This window comes from Gopherus flavomarginatus, chromosome 2 (genome assembly GCF_025201925.1).
Source record: "Gopherus flavomarginatus isolate rGopFla2 chromosome 2, rGopFla2.mat.asm, whole genome shotgun sequence".
Classification (NCBI taxonomy): domain Eukaryota; kingdom Metazoa; phylum Chordata; order Testudines; family Testudinidae; genus Gopherus; species Gopherus flavomarginatus.
Genome location: NC_066618.1, coordinates 248,136,176 through 248,157,257, shown reverse-complemented (window position 1 = coordinate 248,157,257; position 21,082 = coordinate 248,136,176). Strand labels below are relative to the sequence as shown.

The 21,082-nt window shown below is 43.9% G+C and overlaps 1 protein-coding gene across 7 annotated transcripts in view; it reads left to right on the top strand.

The window, feature by feature from the left end:
* The first annotated feature begins 1,104 nt into the window (after positions 1-1,104).
* The window catches only part of ZNF704 (zinc finger protein 704), a 165,489-nt gene continuing 145,511 nt past the window's right edge, over positions 1,105-21,082 (top strand). For 5 of the 7 annotated variants that reach the window (XR_007772645.1, XR_007772642.1, XR_007772641.1 and 2 more), the window contains exon 1: positions 3,569-3,635. The gene's annotated coding sequence lies outside the window, so the exon portion shown is untranslated. Of the gene's footprint in view, positions 3,146-3,499; positions 3,636-21,082 lie in introns of those variants that run through there. The other 2 variants (XM_050941068.1, XM_050941071.1) reach the window with 2 other exon arrangements.

The following is a 21,082-nucleotide window of genomic DNA, read 5'->3' as shown; positions in this document are numbered from 1 at the left end:
TTGGACTCATTATCAACCTGGACAAAACTGAAGTCCTCTTCCAACCAGCTCCCTCAACCACTACCCTTGAGCCAAATATAATCTCTGATGGCCCAAAATTAAAGAATGACAATCAATTTGCATACTTTGGCTGAGTCATCTCAAGTGGTTCTCCAGATCAAGAAATATCAGAGTTCAAAAGGCTTAGGACACTCAACCAACATACCATCAAACACTTGACAAAACTGATGATATACAATGCAGCAATGATAGCATCCATTTTATATGGGTATGGAACATGGACAATTTACTGCAGCCACATCAAGCAACCTGAAAAATTTCACATGGGCTGTCTTTGCTCTCTTCTGAGGGTCCATTGGCAAGACAAAGAGTCAAACATTAACATCCTTGAAAGAGCAAAAACAACCAACATGGAGGCAATGACTATCAAAGCTCATCTTAGATGGACGGATCATATTATGACAGACTCCTGAAAAGTGTCCTTTATGGCTAGCAGAAACTCAGAAAGTGCAGGAATGGTGATCAACGTAAATGCTTCAAAGACACTCATAAGCAAAATCTCAATTCATGTAACATAACTATCGATAACTTTGAAGACACAGCTAAAACAGACCTGAATGGAGAGCAACACTTTGAAAGAGACAGACATGTAAAACTGATTGGAAAAAAGGGTCAAGCTTCATGCCGAGCCTCCAGCAGAAGCCTGCACATTCCTACGTGACCTCTGTTTGCAACCTTGCTCCTCACAGATTAGACTATGGACCACAAGACATGTTGTGACATCATTGTTGGATATGACAGACAGCCATACTATGGACTTAAGGTATTATGGAAGATCAGAAATTAGATTTATGATATTCAAATTAGGGCTGTCAAACAATTAAAATTGTGATTAAGCATGAGATTAAAAATAATTGTGATTAATTGCAGTTTTAATCACACTCAATAATAGAATACCATTTATTTAAATATTTTAGTTTTCTACATTTTCAAATATATTGATTTCAATTACAACATAGAATATAAAGTGTACAGTGCTCTTTATATTTTTTATCACAAATATTTGCACTGTAAAAAAATAAACAAAAGAAATACTATTTTTCAATTCACCTCATGCAATTATCATAGTGCAATCTCTTTATCATGAAAGTGCAACTTACAAATGTAGATTTATTTTTTGTACATAGCTACACTCAAAAATAAAACAATATAAAACTTTAGAGCTTACAAGTCCCACTCAGCCAATTGTTAAGACAAACATGTTTGTTTACTTTTACGGGAAATAATGCTGCCCACTTCTTATTTACAATGTCACCTGAAAGTGAGAACAGGTATTCGCATGGCGCTGCTGTAGCATTGCAAAGTATTTACATGCCAACTATGCTAAACATTTGTATGTCCCTTCATGTTTTGACCACCATTCCATGAGCTCTGTAGGAAAACATCAAAAAAAATTTATAATACACTGAAATTGGTATTCTATTATTGTTTAACAGAGCGTGATTAATTTGAGTTAATTTGTTTTGCGTTAATTGCTTGAGTTAACTGTGATTAATTGATAGCTATAATTCAAATACATGAATGTACTGTAAATGTGGATTCATTCAGTCTTTAACCTTTCAAGGCTTTTAGGCCTTGGGCATGATGGAATCCACATTTAATGCAAAACTTAAACCTGTCTTTGGTCTTCATTTACACTGTCCATTTTGCCTTCCAATTTATGTGATTAGAAGTGAAAAGAGGCAGGATTTATTTTTGTCTCTTTTTCAAAAGCAGGATTGAGCCACTAAACACAACAGAGGTAAGAAGCTAGGTAATCATGTGTATGTCAGAAGATATGAGAGAACTGCACATCTAATCAATGACAACTCTTGTCAAACTTGTCAATCCCCAACTGAGCAAATTTTTGCCAGTGTAATTGGCAGCATCACATACTCTTATTACTGTGTTTTGTTAAGCATGTGGCAAAGCAACAAAACAGTATTGCATTATAGTTGCTAAAAGAGTGCAAAGCTACAGTAAAATGAGTCTTTCAAGTGCTTGCAGTACCTACTTCCAAGACTCTTTGGGAATAAGAACTAGCTATAGGGGAATTGGCAATGGTCAGTCTGTTCACAGATCCTGTCACAAAAATCCCCACCTACCCAGAAGCAAGAGGTAGAGAGAGAAAAGACAGTTCTTTCTATTAACAGCACAGCATATTAATGAATTTAAAAAATAAGAGGGGGAGGGACAGCAGAGGTGAGGATGCTAATAGCTGCCATAGTCCTATAACATTGGCTAGGGCTCCAGTTCTTTAGAACAAATGTTCAAAGACCAGGGCTATCCTCTAAAACTGTTGGTAGCTCTGATTCAGGGCGTCCCTTTTAAAATAAAGTAGTATCCTGCTCTGGAAAGATTGCTGTTTATCAATGAGAGTGCTATATCTGTTTAACATAGGCTATATCACCTACTAGGACAATATTCTATGCACAGAGGGGTGGATTTGAAAAAACAAAAACTTATTGGAGCATCATCTCTAACTCCTGTGATCCTTTATACATGGAGACGCACGTTGCTGTATAAAAGTTAACTGGTTCGTAATTCCTTATTTCTGTTGTAAATAACTTTAATTTTGATAAAATACGGGACACCACACTGGAGTGAAACGCAGGGCGCTGTGGGACTGGGATGACTGATGCCCCTGGCAATGAGGTAAGGTTGAGAAGGTGCAACTGCTGAATAATGATTTGTTTTCAAAATGACTGTTTGATTCTCATTAACGGTGGAAATCTACAAGTCCTGTGTTTGTCAGAGTTTATTTAAACGAGAGCACCCCTCAAGTGTCATCACGGGGCTAGGCAGGTGGCAAATGTTAAGTACTGCTAACAATCTCGCCCCAGCTCCCTTTCTCAGGCAGCAGCGATCCTTTCCTCTCTCCCTGGGAGAGGCGTGGTGGTGACAGCGCTGGAGCATGGCCATTGCTCTCCTGCGAAGCGAAGCGCTTGGCTGGGCGGTGAGCCGGAGGAATCCAGTCCGGGTTTTGGGGCAGAGGACTAACTGGCTGCCTGCAAGGAGCGGCGAGTAAAGCAGGAACGCACCGCTGCCGACAGCTGGGGCAGAGCAGAGGTGACGGGCAGGCCCGCGCCGAGGGCAGCGGGAGCAGGTGGGGAAGCCGCGGGACTGGGGAGTCAGTGCCCCTCCGGAGCCGATTGCACCCGGGCTCGCCTGCCCCATGGCTGCAGCGCGTCTATTGCGCCGCCCCACTGCCCCCTCCAGCGGCTGTGTCCCCCTGTGAGCGCCGCCGCCGCCTCCCGAGCCCCGGGTGTCTATGAGCGGCCGGCGCGGGGCCGCCGCCGGGAGCTGAGCCGCGCCCCGGGCTCCGCACCATGCAGGCGCGGCGCTTGGCCAAGCGATCCAGCCTGGGCAGCCGACGGCCAAGCGTGCCGCTGGCGGCGCCCGCCCCGGATGGGGGCCGGGCCCCCAAGCCCGAGAGCGGCTGCTGGAGGCCGCCCCGCCGCGAGGGCTCTGCCGCGGCGCTGGAGGAGGAGGAGGACGAGGACGTGGTGGTGGAGGAGGAGGAGGAGGATGAAGAGGAAGGCGGCTTGGGGAGCCCGCCCGCGCCGCTGCCCATCCCCGCCAAGGGAAGCCTGAAGGTGCGTCCCGGGCCGGGGGGCTGGAGTCCCGCCGGCCCCCTCCCAGTTAGGGAGGGTCTTGAGTGCCCAGCCCCTGCGCCGGTGGGAGTCCCGCTCCACGCTGTCGCTGCCCTGGCCCGTGCTGCAGGCAGGGTGGGTGGGGTGGCGGCCGCTCCCTAGTCCGGAGCGAGAAGCTGCGCTGGGGGGCGGGCCCCGCTGCCTGCTCTCTGGGATGGGGCCTGGACGTGTGCGTCATGGGTGCTGCCCCCTCCCGTGTTGGGGTGACGGAGCAGGTCAAGGGTTGGGAGAACTGGGGGGTTGGGGGCGGCACCTGGAGGTGTGTGTGAAGACGGGGAGCCTGCTGTGAGTGCCACCCTCTTCTCGGGGGTTGGGCATGGGCGAAAGAGGAGGGGCAGGGTGCTGCCCTTCTCAGGCTGGAGGAGGGGAGCACTGGGAGTAAGGGTTATTGTTGCTATTCTCTTCTTCAGGGCTGGGTGCACCACCCCCTCAGTGACACAACCTGTCTCTTTCTCCAGGGCCAGGTATTGAGGGGGATGTGGTGGATGCTGCTCCCTTCTCTGGTTTGGGTGTATGTGTTGTGGAGGCCACCCTGCTCTCCAGGCATGGGCACAGAGAGGGGCATTGTGTGTGCTGCTCCTTCCTCTGGGTCAGAGGTGCTCTTGTAGCTCAAAAATTCTGTTGAAAACTGTGGTAATATACAATAGGAAAGCTATAAACTACGGAATCTCAACATGTAAAATAATCTGTTGGTTAGCTACAGGGAGCTATATTGTTGGCTCACTGCTGTTCCTCAGCTCTCTGGAACAGGAGGGGTAAGTCATGGGTATAGAAAATGTGGAGCTGTTTTGCTGCTTATAACATTAATAGTTGTGAACGCCTTTTAAATCGGATCCTGTACTCAACAAGTACTTAAAGTCGTTGTGAGCTTTATTTTACTAGTGCTCAATGTGGTTAACAACAAAAACGAGCGGGGCTGGTTGTTTTTCTTATTTTTGTTAGTATAATTTTATGGGGGATTGTTGGTTTCTGAAATAGCGGGTACAGCCATTTTTCTGAAGTAGGAATTAGCATTTTATCAGCGATTTGGGAAAAGCAATCAGTCATGGGAGTCCTACAGTTAAAATGGATGTGGTGGAGTCTTCTAATATTTTAGGTGGTTTAGAATACTTAAAGAACTAAATATTTCCCTTGTTAAATGTATGTCTTAGATTTATTGTCAGATGATTATGAGGGATTTGTAACTTAATTTTGACCATCGCTCTAGATTTTTCAGGAGTAAAGCTGGACATATAAGTGTCCATGTGTTACATTAGACAGATTGCCAAGAAGTACTGGGATATGAGGAGTTACAGGTAGCTCTGGTAAGCTGCATTAAATGGGTGATTTAAAAAAGACGATTTTTAGTTACCATATTAATTGAATATTAAGATTTACTCAGTGTCTAGACCAGAGGTTTTTGTGGGGTGCACAGAGGAATGTTCGGGGAGGTGAGCAGCGACAGCCCTGGGGGGGACTTCCACCTCCTGACTTACCTCAGCAGTCCACCCAGCCTGTGGGTGAGTGTCAATGCCTCCATGCCCAGCCCTCGGTCCGTCCCCAGAGATTGTCGCATGCAGCTTCCCCCACCCTGAAAACCCACGGGGAAAGGGACAGGTATTTGGGGAGGGCACACCCAAAAATTGTAACTCAAAGGGGGGGACTCAGCTCAAAAAAATTGAAAGCTGTTGGCCTAGACCCTGTGTGGAGGCCTGATTCAAAGTCCAAAGTCAATGTGATTATCTCCATTGAGTTCAACGTGCTCTGGATCAAGACTTGTCTGAGTGCTTTAGAAATGTCTATAGGCCCTGAACCTGCAAAGGTCTATGCACCTGCCTAACTTTACTGCCATGAGTAGCTCTATTGATTTCAGTGAGACAACTTGTGGTAAATTAATAGTAATGGTAGTAAAGTGAAGCATAGTGCAAAAAGTAAGTCTTTGCAGGATCTGGGATGCAGATAGGTAGAGATGTTGTGGGACATTTATACTGAAGTCAGATAATTATATACACTTTTGTAAGTTTTAAAAATTCTATTTTATCATTTTCTAATAAGGAGGGAAAAAGTACGAAAACCGTATAGAACTTGTGAAAGGTGCAAGGTTGACGTTAGTCCTTTGCATATCCACAGTAAAAAGCACAACAAAAGCTGCAACAGTTCAAGATACCTCTACGCTATTAAAGTGTTTCAATCCTTACTCAGAGGGATTGTTGTAGGAGTGTGAGGGTAAATCCAAGCAAGTTCAACCATTGGCCTATCTGCAGAGCCTTTCACAAAGATGTCAGTTGGAGTGATAATTTGTGACACATCATTATGATCTGGACTGAGACCACCAATCCATATTATTCAGGTTTCCAAGCAGCTGACACCTTGTAACTACTTAATCCCTACAGATCTATGTGACACTTGAACTGGCAATCTAGAGATGAAGGGCTCTGTGACTGATTACTAATCCCATGTATCACCTTATCCCACTGAAGTTAGAATCATGGAAGTCTTTCACACATGGCATGGAAAGTGAATCTTTGAAGCATATGATATGAGGCAAATTACATCTTGTATCACACAGGAGAAGGAAACTAATGGGGAAAGTCTAAAGTGGAATATTAATAAAATTAAATATTATCTAGATTGTATGCAATTTATAGCTATATAATGTGGATTTCCTGAATATACTGTTTTCTGTGTTGGCAAATATTCTCTTGAGAAGTGTGTTACATGAATACGTATGAAGGTATTCAGATGTGAGGGTTTTTGTTTTGCATTGATTGTTTGTATGTGCCTAGTGTTCACTGACAAGCATATGAGCCTTATAGATCAGATCAGAGTAGTAATTTGATCAGATACTGCTTCGTGTAGTTTACTTGGTGTCAAGTGTTATGCCTCTTTCACTGAATAGTGGCTTTCATTGAGTAGTAACATAGATGTTGGTTTATTAGAAGAGAGTATGCATAGTTGTCAAAGTGCATTGTTTCAGTGTTTTGTTCTTGACTAAATATTATAAACAAAGGAATGAGTTATAATTTAACATGTACAAGAATATAAGAGGGACTGCCCTTATTTATAGACTGATAAACATATGCCCCCATGAATCAATTCTCAGGGCTCTAATACAATAATTTTAAAATATAACACACTAAAAATAAGGAAACAGACAAAATGAACTCAGAATAGAACCCCTCTCACTCTGACCCTGAAACCATAGGAGCAAATAGGCCTTGCATCATGCACTAAACATCAGAAAATTTGGATTCTTGGCAAATACATAGCCAAGGGTCTGTGACCAAAAACATTCTACTTCCTGTTCCCGGAACTCTTAGCAAAACTGATCCCAGTTGATGTCAGCTTTTGAGCTGATGCATACTAGATATTGTTTCAAATGTAGTCAGGACCTAAATCATGATGGGCTTTATAAATAAAATTCAAAATCTGGAAACAATGCTTTTATAAATAAAATCCAAAATCTGGAAACAGTCCCTCTAGACATCCATGCAATGTGGCTGCAATGTGTACATCTCCAGAGAACGCCGTTCAGTAAGAGGGATGCAATATTTTCATAGACACATTTTAGATGGCTACAAGAGACAATCAGCTTGATATTGAAGGATCAAAGAATTTTACATTAGCTGACAATTCCAAGTGGTCTTCATTGAATGGTTTATGTGGAGTGAATTGTAGTAGTCTAGTTCGTTGGCATGGGGGCTGCACTGGAGTTAGGGCTTGGAAAAAATTATTTGACAGCTAATTACCGACTATTGAAAACTGTTTGTGCCACCATATCCCCAAAGCCGTGCCCTCTCTACTATAAAGAAATAAAACTGTTGTATACTGTCCGTAATAGTGACATCAGTCAGCTTTCTATTTAACATATTTTAAAATGTGGAGAGAAAGAGGATGACAGTGACACTAAAGAGAAGTCATATGCCACAATCACTTATAGGAAAGAAAGAGTGACATCAGGGAGAGAAAGTAGATAGAACATGCAAGCAAAGAAGCTATAGCAGGGGTCAGCAACCTCTGGCACATGGCTTGCCAGGCTAAGCACCCTAGCGGGCCGGGCCAGTTTGTTTACCTGCTGCGTTGGCAGGTTTGGCCGATCATGGCTCCCACTGGCCACGGTTTGCCATCCCAGGCCAATGGGGGCTGCAGGAGGCGGTGCAGGCCGAGTGATGTGCTGGTCGTGGCTTCCCGCCACCCCCATTGGCCTGGGACAGTGAACCGTAGCCAGTGGGAGCTGCGATTGGTCGAACCTGCCAATGTGGCAGGTAAACAAACTAGCCCAGCCTGCCAGGGTGCTTACCCTGGCAAGCCGCGTGCCAGAGGTTGCCGACTCCTGAGCTATAGTAAGTAGGGCTCATGGAAGATAAGGAAAAAAATTGACTACATTTGATTTTCACTAATGCTCATCTAAATGTATTTGTTGAATAAAGACCTTTTTAAAAATGAGTTGATATATAGTGGTGAAATTAATATATATTTCTGAGGTTTGTTTTTTTTTAATGAGTCCCCTTTACCTTATCTCTTTTTAGCATGTGACTCATCATAGTATTTCCTTGTCTTCTGTTATGGTGGGAAGTGTTTGGCAAATAGGTTGGTGTTGCAGCATGTTCTGAAGATGGCTAAGCTTTGGCTCAGTCTTTTTTTTTCCTCCTCCAGTAACTTACTCCAGTGTACAGCACTCTTGACCACAGACACTTTATCTCCAGCTCTTATGAGCTTCATCCTAGGTATCACTGCTGCATTTTCCCAGAAGAGCTCCAAGATAGAGTCTCTGAGTTAGCTGGGTCCTGACCTCATTAAAACCAAGGCTATCATCTGTAAGGATTTCCACCCTCCACTTCCTTTCAATGCCAAATCAAAGTACGGGTAGGATATGTCCTGCTGAGGAAATACACCACCACAACTTCCTACATAAACTGAAGCCTCTTTGTCATTTCCACCTTTAACCCCAGATATAATGAATGGCAATAGTCCAGTCTGGAGGTGAAGAATGCATGGGTCACTGTGGCCAGATCTTGCCCAAGAGGAAAGAACTGGAGGTGGAAGAAAGCCTCGGGGGGATGACACTTTATGCCAGCTGGAACCTAGAAGAAGCATGAGGGTTGTATGTGGTGGAAGAGAGAGATGGAGACTAAGGGAATAAAGGGGGATATACTCAAGGAGCTAATAGAGTTGGTATCTGAGCCTCTAGCTATTACCTTTGGAAAATCATCGGAGACAGGAGAGATTCCAGAAGACTGGAAAAGGGCAAATATAGTGCCCAACTATAAAAGGGAAATAAAAACAACCCAGGAAACTATAACCGGAGAAGATAATGGAGCAAATAATTAAGGAAATCATCTGCAAACACTTGGAAGGTGGTAAGGTGATAGGGAATAGCCAGCATGAATTTGTAAAGAACAAATCATGTCAAACCAATCTGATAGCTTTCTTTGATAGGATAACGAGTCTTGTGGATAAGAGAGAAGCGGTGGATGTGGTATACCTAGACTTTAGTAAGCCTTTTGATACTGTCTCGCATGATATTCTTATCAATAAACTAGGCAAATACAACCTAGATGGGGCTACTGTAAGGTGGGTGCATAACTGGCTGGATAACCATACTCAGAGAGTAGTTATTAACGGTTACCAATCCTGCTGGAAAGGTATAATAAGTGAGGTTCCGCAGGGATCTGTTTTGGGACCGGCTCTGTTCAATATCTTCATCAACGACTTAGATATTGGCATAGAAAGTATGCTTAGTAAGTTTGCAGATGATACCAAACTGGGAGGGATTGCAACTGCTTTGGAGGATAGGGTCATAATTTAAAATGATTTGGACAAATTGGAGAAATGGTCTCAGGTAAACAGGATGAAATTTAACAAAGACAAATGCAAAGTGCTCCACTTAAGAAGGAACAATCAGTTTCACACATACAGAATGGGAAGAGGCAGTATAGGAAGGAGTATGGCAGAAAGGTATCTAGGGGTTATAATGGACCACAAGCTAAATATGAATCAACAGTGTGGTGCTGTTGCAAAAAAAGCAAACGTGATTCTGGGATGCATTAACAGGTGTGTTGTGAGCAAGACACGAGAAGTCATTCTTCCGCTCTACTCTGCGCTGATTAGGCCTCAACTGGAGTATTGTGTCCAGTTCTGGGCACCACATTTCAAGAAAGATGTGGAGAAATTGGAGAGGGTCCAGAGAAGAGCAACAAGAATGATTAAAGGTCTTGAGAACGTGACCTATGAAGGAAGGCTGGAAGAACTGGGTTTGTTTAGTGTGGAAAAGAGAAGACTGAGAGGGGACATGATAGCAGTTTTCAGGTATCTGAAAGCAGGTCATAAGGAGGAGGGAGAACACTTGTTCACCTTAGCCTCTAAGGATAGAACAAGAAGCAATGGGCTTAAACTGCAGCAAGGGAGGTTTAGATTGGACATAGGGAAAAAGTTCCTAACTGTTTCAGGGTGGTTAAACACTGGAATAAATTGCCTAGGGAGGTTGTGGAATCTCCATCTCTGGAGATATTTAAAACTAGATTAGATTAATTTCTATCAGGGATGGTCTAGACAGTATTTGGTCCTGCCATGAGGGCAGGGGACTGAACTTGATGACCTCTCGAGGTCCCTTCCAGTCCTAGAATCTATGAATAAGTGACGTTTTCAAAAACCTTAACGATCTTATTTAGTGAAGTTTCCAGGGTCTTGTATTATCGGAACTGTTCAGCTGTATGCATATGAGAACAATAAATGCTAGGTTGCTGATTGCATAACTGTAGTTTGCCTATGGAACTGTTCTTCTGTGACACAGCTGAAAATTCATCTTCAGTTATACTAGCAGCCATTTGAAATTAGACTGCAATTAATATATTGGAGTAGTCACTAATATTGAATATCTAGAATCACAGGCTAATTTTTACTGTGCTCATCTAATCTTCTGTGTGAAATTCTCTTGAATCCCTGTGGATCCCACAATAAGTTACAGTAATTGTTATGGGCTGTGGTGTTATGGCCTGTGCTGGCTACATTAAATCTCATGGGATCATAAATAATCGAGTATGTGTATTGAGGCTGCACTCTTCCTGTGGTAAGATTATATCAATATCATACAGTTTTTATGAACAGAGCATTGGAAGGAGGACTGGCTGGCGAGAATTCCCTTGGTGAGCAGGAATACTAAAGGACATGTTCAACCCTCAAATACATATACGTTGCGCTCATACATACATAAAGCCAATGGGAGTTCGCTGGGCCTAAGGTTAGAATTTAGTCCTAAATGTTCATCAAAGAACAGAATTTCATGGATTTCCATTTCATTTCATTTTGCTAATAAGCAGGTTAGCTTGCATAGACTGGCTCATACGTCAGCTCTGAAGTTTACTGCTACTTTCTGCTTAGCTAAAATATTCAGTTACAAAACTATTATCTGGTAGGGGTTGAACATTGAGCTAACTGCAGCAGTTTGGAAAAGAAGCCTTATGCATGGATTGGGCAGATTGATTTGTGCATCATGGACATTCTTGATTAGTAGGGACGGGCGAACCTTGTTGCATTTGAAGGGTCATAGATCTCCACCTTAGTTTTATAGGATTGTAAAACTAGTTAGTTTTTGAGTCTTTTCCCCAATAATTTCATGCTATATGCATGTGTATATTTAAAAGATTCAAAATAAAATGAGCTATAAAACCCATTTCAAACTGAATTTACAAGATACTGCTTCTAAGGGGTTACATTCAGAAATCTTTCCACATATAAAAGTCCTCCCCACTTGCTTCCACCAGCCAAAATAGCATTTCCAACTCGAACATCTCCCACAGCCACCCCCCCGCCTTTGTCCCCAAGAAAGGCCTGGGAAAACAGGTGAGGCTTGGAGTGCGTCTTGAGGGTCAAATCTGTCTTCTGAAGGAAGACAGGAAGAGAAGAAGGGAAGCAGAATCCAAAACCTTTGCTGAGAGTGCTTTACTGCCAGCTTCTTGCAGTTATACATGGAGCGGGCTGTGAGTCTGAGCACTTATCATGCTCTCAGCTGTCACAGTAATGCACACTTTTTTAACTAAAGAGAAGCCTGTATTAATATATTGAAGATAGGAGAGCCCTCAAATGTAGGCTGGCACTCTGTATTTTTGTCAGAGTTGTGTGAGGTGTGTGAGGGTCATTTTTGTTCTTGCAGTAGCATTTCTCTCTCTTTCCCTCTGTTGTTTCTTTCACAGTCTCTCTAAAATATCACAGGAATTCAATACTTTCTGTAGTAGATCAGGCCTAGATAGGTCGCATCGACCTGTGTGTGCATGTGTCTACACTCAGATTTGTCTCCATCCAACATAAGTGCCCTGTTAGGTGGTTTTATTGCATCACCATCCCTATACAGCATGGATCTATGGTCAACCTGCTGAGGTTGACACTGTGTGAATGAAGGTGCTCCATGACCTTTGTCAATCGTAACAGTCCTCCAGCAGCTGTCCCACAATGCCCCATTCCATGCGACCATGACGGCTCTGGTCACAGTTGTAAACTCCACTGGCTAGGGGGTCACAGAGACCGGAAACAATGGCCGTTTCCCTCCAAATCTCAGCCTGTTTTTGAAGTGCCAGGCTTGGTGAGCACATCTAGCTGTTCACCCTTCTTATGAGCAACTGTCCAACCGACTGTGCTGGCTCCATGCACTAGATGCAGTCTGGCAGGGAGTAGACAGGTGGTGTTCGATCTCCTGGGCCTGTGAGAAGAGGCTGTGCAGGCGCAGCTATGGACCAGCTGTAGAAATGTGGCGATCTACAAACAGACTGCATGGGGAATGCAGGCAAAGGGGCACGTTGGGATCAGCAGCAGTGCCATGTGAAAGCGAAGGAACTCCGTTGGGTATGCCAGAAGACCAGGGAAGCCAACAATCAATCTGGTGCTGAGCTGCAAACCTGCTGCTTTTACAACGAGCTGCGTGCCATACTTGATGGAGATCCGCTAGTACCCTGAACATCACTGTGGATACCTCAAAGGAGCCAGAGAATCCTGCCGTGAACAGTGAGCAGAGGGGAGCTGCTGCTGGGGGCTCCAGCCATGCTGTGAGCCAGGAGCTGTTTGAGATTTTGCCACAGTCTAGCCAGTCCTGGCAAGGGAGCATGGATGAGCCTGCTGAAGGGGAGGACAACGCGGGTAAGTGTGCGCATGCATTTTCCCTTACAATATCTAAATTTAAAGATGGTGCTCGGCCCATCCCCAAGTTAATAAGACATAAGTATCAACTTTTCATTGTTTTACTTGTATGAGAAGAGTGAGAGGTACAACAAACAGAGGTAGAGTTGGTTTCTGTTTTTCCCTGGTTGGTAGGAGTGTGGGAGAACCTGTGGAGCACTTCATTTATGTATATAGGACCCTTTTATCCTCCTGAGAGGTCTTGATGAAACTTCTATGGAGATACCTTGCAATTTTCTCCTAAAGATTTCTACAGATGGCTGCCTTATATCTTCCTCCATGGTAGGATATTTTTGCATGCCATTCTGAGTTTGGCTGGCACCATTGCAGTAAACAAGCTAGCGGCATATGAGTCTGGATGGTTTCGGGATACCAGCAGCAGCTGTATTCTCTGTGCCTTTGTTAACCTCAGGAGGGAGATATCAGCTGAAGCTGCAACCACCTGTGCAAAATAACACCAGTATTCAGTGCCATTGCCTGATACTCATACGCGTGGAATAGGGACTGAAATTGTATTGTTTCTTGCAACAGAAAAGCATCTTCCCTCCCCCTGGCAGACCAAAAACACCATGGCTGGGGCTGGAAAGCAGTGCGAGCCGAGGTACTCCAAAGCCAAAGTTCGAGTAAGCATTTTTCATTAAAAGTGTTTATGGGAACAAGGGAACTGAGTTTTGAAACTTCTTTCCCTTTCCATTGTGAATGTGAATCCAGTGGCACATCTCTGTCTTTATCAGCAGCTTCTGGCATGAAAACCTTGAGTGGTGCTCCCTTCTATGCTTTCAGAACATCTGGCACTTAGGAGGAGGAGAAAAAAAAGGACTAGAGAGGACATGTTCTGTGAGATCCTGCAAGCCAGTGTTACATCAGACTATGATCAAGGGGCTTTGAGGGCCAATATGACTGACAGCATGGAGAAGGAAAGAGGACAGGAGAAAATCCTAGCAGGAAAAGGAGGGGGAAATGCACCAGGACATAGTGGCTCTTCTCAGGCTGCAAACCCAAATGTTGCACATCCTGGTTGACCTACAGGCCCCAAAATCTCAGACTCCCCTCCCTTTGCAGAACTCCATGGCCACTGCTTCCTACTCCCCCAACATTCCATGTAGCATCATGGGCTGCATCTTCTTCTGCTTAGCACTCCATACAAGGGGACAGCAAGGGAAACCACAGCTTCACATACACTCACCTGTGGGAACTGCTGGTGACGCATGTGTAACCACAATGGACTACATTTGTGCACCAATATGGACAGAAATGTTTACTTCCAAGTTCCACTCTGTTAATGTACGTTAAAAGTTTATATAGCATTGTTTTTTTCTGCACTTAAAAAAAACTCAATACTCAATAAAGTTCTATTTTTTGAGAATCAGATTATTTTGATTAGTTCACAACACATATTGCAGCATGCAAAGTGGTACTCAAAGCACACAGTACTTATAAATGTACTGCAAGCACTACACAATTCTTAGCAGCGCCCAAAGCTCCAGGTCTGGAGAACAGTCTAGCACAGAACACTGCTGTGGCTGATTGTTAAAGTGCTGTGAAATTATGCAGGACACAATAGGCAGCTATAACCCTTGGGATATTTTTCTTGCTGAGATCCAATCAAGTGGGTAAACACCACCAGCCTCCCTTCAGTTTACCAATAGCACATTCAGCTGTCATTCTGCACCTGCTGAGTTAGTCAGCTTGATCAGTTGGTCCTTCAGACTTCGTATAGATTGGAAGATGTTGTGATTAGCGCATTCTTCTTGTCCTGGCCTTCCTTCCTTATGTGCGGTCATGTCTTTTCACGATAAAATCTTCCCATCTCTTTAGAGGTCAGCTGAGTGGTTGTTTAAGTTCTCGTGGGTACCACATGGCGACAACTGCAGTCCACTGATTGTCAATGAGCCTCGCTATATGGCCATCCCATCGTATTTTACTATGCTTGCTCTCAAAGATGACATCCTGCACTCCACTCTACTGTCTGATCACTTCACTGGGGACTCGTTGCAGATTGAAATTCTCAGAATTCTTCTTTCCATCGACCTCTCAGTGACAGATAGTTGCTGCTCCTCAGTCTTCATCAGCACCCAGGGGTGCTGAGTTAGTTGACTCTTTCCTTGGTGCAGTCAAGGGGACCAATATATGGATTTGTGAGCCCGAGAAGCCAGTGGGAAGGCTGGATCCCCCAGAATCACTATTGGCATTTCCATAACACCAATGGAAATCCACTGATTGGGGAAAAATGTCCCAACTTGCAGTTTTCTGAACTGTCCTGTATTATTAAAGATGTAAGCTTTATGCACCTTCTCTGACCAGGCAACATTGATGTTGATGAAATGTCCCCAATGATCCGCCAATGCTTTTATAACTATAGAAAAGTAGCCCTTTTTATTGATATACTCCGGCAAGGTGGGCTGGTGCCAAAATAGGGATGTGCATGCTATCTGTTGCCCCACTGCAGTTTGGGAACCCTATTGCTGCAGATCCATCCACTGTGTCCTTCATGTTGCTGAGAGTCACAGTCCTATGTAGCAGTAAATGATTAATGGCTCTACATGCTTGCATAACCACGACCCCCGCTATGAATTTTCCAGCTCCAAAATGATTTCCCCCTGACCTGTGACTATCCAATGTTGCAAGATTCCAGAGTGTGACCACCACTCAGTCCTCTAAGGACAATGCAGTTCTCATTCTGGTGTCCTTGTGGTGGTGGACTGGGGCAAGTTTGTCACACAGATCCAGAAATGTGGCCTTTTGCATCTGAAAGTTCTTCAGCTACAGCTTGTCATCCTAAACCTGCATTACAATGCAGTCCCATCAGTGCTCAATTTTTGGGCCTAAAAGCAGTGTTCCACCATGTGTGGCTGTTCCATGAATGAAAACACCCACCTTGAACTGTTTTTTTGCTATGTCCCTCAATAAATTCTCCTTGAAGAAATTATCCTGTCCCCCATTGTTGCAGTATTTCCTGTGGGTCTGTAGCTACAGCCTAAAATCTGTATCTGTATTTGCAATGTTCATGAGAATGGTGCAGAGCTTTGTGGGCTCTACACTTCTGTTAGAGATGGCAGATACCAAAAAGTGCTAAGCATGTTTATGGGATATAAAAAGAGATACATGACAATTATGGGATATGGGTGGCATTATGGGATGGAGGAAGTTGCATGCTAGCTCCTGGAGAGCCCTGGATGAGTCATTTCTATCCCACAACACATTGCCAAAAAATTCCAAAGGCGGCGTACCAGATAGCTGCTTGTGGTACACTCTGCATTGACACATCCAGTCCTGGGAAGTATGCTACCACAGAGAACAGCCGAGCTTCATCCTCTTTGGAACCCTGCTTCAGGTAGTTGAAGGCTGCTATCAAATTCCCCCTCACTCTTCTTTTCTGCACACTAAATAAGCCCAATTCCCTCAGCCTCTCCTCATAAGTCATCTGCCCCAGCCTCCTTAAAATTTTTGTTGCCCTCCACTGGACTCTGTCCAATTTGTGCACATCCTTTCTGTAGTTGGGGCCCCAAAGCTGGACTCAGTACTCCAGATGTGGCCTCACTAGTGCCGAATAGAGGGGAATTAATCACTTCCCTCAGTCTGCTGGCAATGTTCCTACTGATGCAGCCCAATATGCTGTAAGCCTTCTTGGCAGCAAGGGCACACTGTTGACTCCTGTTCAGCTTCTCGTCCACTGTAATCCCCAGGTCCTTTTCTGCAGAACTGCCACTTAGCCAGTTGGTCCTCAGCCTGTAGCAGTGCATGGGATTCTTCCATCCTAAGTGCAGGACTCTACACTTGTCCTTGTTGAGCCTCATCAGATTTTTTTTGGCCCAATCCTCCAATTTGTCTAGGTCCCTCTGGACCCTATCACTTCACTCCAGCATATCTACCTCTCCCCGCGAGCTTAGTGTCATATGCAAACTTGCTGAGGGTGCAGTCCACACCATCCTCCAGATCATTAAAGAAGATATTAAACAGAACCAGCCCCAGGACCAGCTCATGTGGCACTCCGTTTGATACCGCTGCCAACTAGATATCAAGCCGTTGAGCCTGACAATCTAGTCAGCTTTCTATCCACCTTATAGTCCATTCATCCAATCCATACTTCTTTCATTTTCTGGCAGGAATACTGCGGGAGACCATATCAAAAGTTTTGCTAAAGTCAAGATATATCATATCCACCGCTTTCCCAATATCCACAGAGCCAATCAGGTTGGTCAGGCATGACTTGCCCTTGGTGAATTCATGTTGACTGTTCCTGATCACCTTCCTCTCCTTCAAGTGCTTCAAAATGGATTCCTTGAGGACCTGCTCCATGATTGTTCCGGGGACTGAGGTGAGGCTGACGGGTCTCTAGTTCCCTGGATTATTCTCCTTTCCTTTTTTAAAGATGGGTACTATATTTTCCTTTTTCCAATTATCTGGGACCTCCCCCATTCGCCACGAGTTTTCAAAGATAAAGGCCATTGGCTCTGCAATCACATCAGCTGACTCCCTCAGCACCCATGGATGCAGTGCATCCTGCCCCATGGAATTGTGGATGTCCAGCTTTTCTAAATAGTCCTTAACCTGTTCTTTCATCACTGAAGGTTGCTCACTTCCTCCCCATACTATGCTGTCCAGTGCAGCAGTCTGGGAGCTGAACTTGTCTGTGAAGACCGAGGCAAAAAAAGAATATCAGTTCCTGTCTGAGGCTAGAGGAGTGAAAAAGAGAGTGCCTCTCTGGCCAGAGGACTCTGACAAGTAGCCAGAGTTTATGGCTGGCTGAATATACACTGAGATTGCAGAGGGAGAAGGCCCAGAAGATGTTGCTCCCTGAAATAGGGCTGGCAATAGAAAGGGCTGGGTAAGAAGAGGCTCAAGGAACTAGCAGTGAAAGACTGAAGTGAGCAGTTTGTGGTTGCTATGTAGGGTCCCTGGGTTGGGATGTGGAGTAGTGGCCAGGCTCTGGTTCCCCCACTGCCACAGGTAAAGTGGCATAAACCTCCAAAGGGGGCAGGGCTTATTTGGGAGCTGAAACAAAGGGCTGCATTTAAAGGGTCCAAAGCTGAGCTGAAGACCGTAGCAAGGGCAAAGAAACTGTTTTATTTGCTGGATTCTTTTTAATACACTAGAAAGGGGACATTCAGACTTTGTGACATGGTTGAAGGGTCAAGTCAGTGAAGATCCCTGGTCAGCTGGCAGCCTGCAGAGGGAGAGGGAAGAAGGGGGGTGGATGCTGGGACAAGAAAAGGACTGTGGTACCACATCCAGTCACTAGAAAGTATTCAGGAGGGGAGTGCCCCATATCATGTGTTTATGGGATCCTGCTATTGTTATAAAATGGAGTGAGATTGAGAGATTAACTCTTTGATCTTGGTTTGTTAGTTTACTATCAAGCTCATTTAAAAATTGTTGGTGAACTGTCTTTTGAGAAATGTGGTAATAATTCTACTGAACAGTAATAGACACTTTCTTCACAAGTATTGTGTCCAGTTCTGGGCACTGCATTTCAAGAAAGATGTGGAGAAATTGGAGAGGGTCCAGAGAAGAGCAACAAGAATGATTAAAGGTCTTGAGAACATGACCTATGAAGGAAGGCTGAAGGAATTGGGTTTGTTTAGTTTGGAAAAGAGAAGACTGAGAGGGGACATGATAGCAGTTTTCAGGTATCTAAAAGGGTGTCATCAGGAGGAGGGAGAAAACTTGTTCACCTTAGCCTCCAATGATAGAACAAGAAGCAATGGGCTTAAACTGCAGCAAGGGAGATTTAGGCTGGACATTAGGAAAAAGTTCCTAACTGTCAGGGTAGTTAAACACTGGAATAGATTGCCTAGGGAAGTTGTGGAATCTCCATCTCTGGAGATATTTAAGAGTAGGTTAGATAAATGTCTATAAGGGATGGTCTAGACAGTATTTGGTCCTGCCATGAGGGCAGGGGACTGGACTCGATGACCTCTCGAGGACCCTTCCAGTCCTAGAGTCTGAGTCTATGTTGTACTCCTGGTTTAAAAACAAAACACACAAACAAAAAAAGCCTTGACAGTATCCAGTAAAGTACAGGGATACCATATTTGTAAAATTTCCAAAGGAAATTAAAAGAGCAGTAAGCCATTCCTAATGCTTAAGTCATCCAAAAGAATACTGAAAGATGGTAGAGTAAGGGAAAATCTGGTGTTCACATCTCATATTTGCAATTATATTTGAAAAGAAAACAATGGATTAAATATGATTGAATATTCATCAGCTCACCTCTCGCTGACTTGTACTGTTACTGTAGGCTGTAGCTCCTTGCAGAACAGAACATTCAAGCGTTTTGCTTTCTTAGTACTGATGAACAATGTATAATTTGATAACTTTCACCATTTGGCGTCTTGCCAAACTTTCTGACTCGGAATAGTAATGATTGTGATGACATTTGTCTCACAGTATTAAAAGTACATGGCTGGGTAGTGCACATTGTTTGACAATAAAACTAATGAGGGCAGGAAATTGAGATACTGTAGATCAACTTCTGTTGCTTGAACTTTGTGAAGAGCAAAAAAAATCTTTTTTTATGGTCACTAATTTTTCATAAAGAAATAATCTGAGGGTGAAAATCCTGACTGCAATGAAGTCAGTGGCAAAACTCCCATCGACTTCAGTGCGGCTGGGATTTCACCCATGAATGTGGTTACTGGATTGGTGTTACACGTACTTTTTTTTTTTAACAATAGCTTTAATATTTTTTGTTTTTAAGTACATCTTCAAACTACAGTAGACAGTACCAAATAATCATTAGGCACAGGATTAAAGAAAAAAGTAAAATGCTTATGTGATTAGATACTGAAATGTGTAACCTTATAGACAATCATTTCAGAATCATTCACTGAGCTTTTCTTAACATAATTTCGAAAAGGTTGCTTGGATTTTTGATAAGCAGTGCGATTATGACAAGCAATCATAAAATTGAATTTGGTATTGGATGGCTACTAGTGGTTTATGCCTGCATCACATTTCTACATAGTGCACAAACTGTATGATAATCCTATTTAAATCATACATTGTAAAGGTTATACACTAAACATTTGACCTGAGTTGATCATTTTACATACTGGATATCACTCTGGAAATAACTTATAGTCTTCTGGATAGCAAATGCTTGGGATTGCAGTGCTGTCCTCGCAAGCCAAGCCTTTTCAGACTTAATTGTAATTAATGTAAGACCATCAAATCAACCAAAAATTTGAAATTAGATTTTTGCTGCATATGAGATAGAACACCCCTAAAGAAAGCACTCTTGCTTGGATACCTGCTGCTCTCTGTCCAGATAAGTATCCTTATTCTATGTACTGAGGTAGAGCAAAGAGATGGGGGATATTTTTCTTTTCTATATATTGATAGCTCCCTCTGCTGATGTATTGAAGCACCATGTACTTGACAGAAACCCTAATGTTCTTTTTCTCTGAGAAGGCAGGTTGCTGTCTGTGTGCTTTCTGAGACTCCTCTTCCAGTAAAAATATTTTCCTTCCTCCAGTTTACCAGCAGTCATTAGGAAGAAAGTCTCTCTTTTCTGGAACAGGGGAAGAAGTTTGAGGTCTCTCCTAGACCTAGTCGTGGTTTCTGCAGTGCTTCCAAGTGGCAGCAGCCATGCCCAGAAGTGAGATTGAAGGGCCTCCTCCTTCTGCTCTTGGATTCTTGTACTGGGACCTTCTTCCTCCCCCTAAAAAACAAGATGAATCTTTTGGGGCAAAAGGATCTTTGGGGAGCATCTCTTGGCTGTTCAATTCTCTTGCCAGACAGTCTCCTTGCTTGTTCAGCTGCCCTAAGGAGCATGCCTTTCACTTGTATCAAACAAGGTCAATCAGAGAGGAGAAAATGTGTGTGATGTGGACACTCTAATATTCTCCCCATGGTGCCCTCTAAAAGGGTCTCAGGGCACTGAGACGAGTGCCCAGTATTGACCCTAATTGACGGTACCTGTATAATCAGGCTGTTCCAACAATGGGACACAACTAAGAACCAGCTCAGCCCCTCCCCTTGCACTGGAACCTCATTATGTAAACAGCCTCATTGATTCAGATGAAGATTTCTTCTTCCTGTGGTCCAGTAGGTTAAGAGTTCAGATCCTCCTAAGAGGTCCTGGCTCCACCCTCTGTGTCTCAGCTGGCCCTTTGCAAATTCAAGTAACGTGGCAGCTCCTGGTCTCAGATTTTGCAGACCTGTCCAGAAAGCCAACCCTCTTCAAGCCCAGTTTGCAACAGATCTTGAAGCCTCTTAGCTTTTCTCCCCACCTTGGAACT